The following is a 1,748-nucleotide window of genomic DNA, read 5'->3' on the forward strand; positions in this document are numbered from 1 at the left end:
TCATTTTAGAACTGGTTCTAACTGGATAAACCCGACTGGCTGCAGGAAGGACTCCTCTAACCCGTAGCTCCACTCGTCTCTGCTGCCTCTGAGCCAAAGGAGGTCAATGAGAGACAGAGAGGACATTAAATCAGCTAAGGTTTGCAGTGTGAACAATAGCTGCAGTAACAGAACTGATTTAAAACAAGCTGATGCAAAATGCTCTGGATAAACAGACATCTCTGATGCATGTTCAGTGAGCAGCTGAGGGGTTACTGGATCATTTGTGGTGTTTTAAAGGTTTGAATGCTGTGATCTCCACAGTAGAAGCCCACCAGGATTCATGTCTTTGGACCAGTTTATTCTGAGGTACTAATCAAAAGCTTTTAAAGAGTTCATGAGCACAAAGGAAGATGGGAATTCCTCTGGACCTACAAGTCAGTAAACGCAGCAGTCGGCCTGATTTAGCCTCCACTGTCCTCCAGTCTGTGCAAATGGATTCATGCTCGCTTGAGAAGAAATTGATTCATTGATACATAAGGGGTCAAAAAAGTGTTCAAACAGCCAGAAGGTTTAACTTTACAGACTTTAATAAATTTAATGAAACAGATACACACAGAGGCATTTATTACTGTAAAATAAAAATAAAAAACAGATGATACGTCAGTTATAGACGATTCTAATACCCCTAATGGAAACCCGTCAGCAGCAGATTGCCTGAGAAGATAGCCAGTCCAGAGTCCAAAGGTCAGTCAGTATAAACCCAGCCGGTCTGTTTGTCTCCTCAGAGGTTCTTCAGAGAACATTAGAAAACAACCAGCATCATAGAAACCAAAGAACCCTGCAGATGGTTCAGGGAGCAAGATCTAGATCAGTTAAGAGCAGCGGTCGCTACTAGAAGCATCTCCAAAGCTTTGAACATCTTCCAGAGCTCTGATCAATCCAGTATCTGAACATGAAGAGAGGATGGAGCACCTGCAGACCTACCAGGACATAGACATCCACCCAGACTGACAGGCTGGAGGAGGAGATCAGAGAATCAGCAACGAGTTACCTCTGGAGGAGCTGCAGAGGTTCAGCTAAGGCGGGAAAATCTCTACTAAGTGTTGACAGAGAAACAGAGGAAGTTCTGTTAGTAATAAGCCATGATGCAGAAACAGCAAACAACAAGTTTCTCTGCTCAGTTCGAGAAAAGAAACTCTGATTTACTGTGCAGAATGCATCATGTGGAGGAAAAAACAAACTGAGACACGGCAGGATCCTGAGCTCCACCTCTTCTGTCTAAAACAGACCCTAGAAAGATGGTGGGACGTCAAAACTAAGAGCCTCTGCCATCAATCAGATGCAGCTGGAGTTGGTCAGTTGATCACAGATAATAGGGCGTATTTTCTGACCCCATGATGGGTTTTCCTCCAGAGGCTGAGGACTACAGGGGTGGAGGTCCAGCTTCTAGCAGAAGGCCAGAGCTACAGGCATCAGTTTTTACCTTTAAACTACTTCTTTTTTTTATTTTAATTTTTTTTACAATTTTACATCAAAATATATAAGTCATCTTTGGTTAAGATTAAAGTCTTGCAAATTTAAAATGGAGTTTAAGTTTGAGCAGGAGATCAAGAGATCAATTTCTCTCCTATCTGGAACATGAAACTATTGTGGAGGAGGTCAGAGTTCAAGCAGACCTGCTCCATGAACGCTGAATAACCTGAAGTTACCTGGGTAGATTCGTTGTTCTGCTCTCAGACATTTACAGGAAGTCCTGGTGAGGTTCT

Source organism: Cyprinodon variegatus, unplaced genomic scaffold (genome assembly GCF_000732505.1).
Source record: "Cyprinodon variegatus isolate N-32 unplaced genomic scaffold, C_variegatus-1.0 Scaffold1985, whole genome shotgun sequence".
NCBI classification, from domain to species: Eukaryota; Metazoa; Chordata; class Actinopteri; order Cyprinodontiformes; family Cyprinodontidae; genus Cyprinodon; species Cyprinodon variegatus.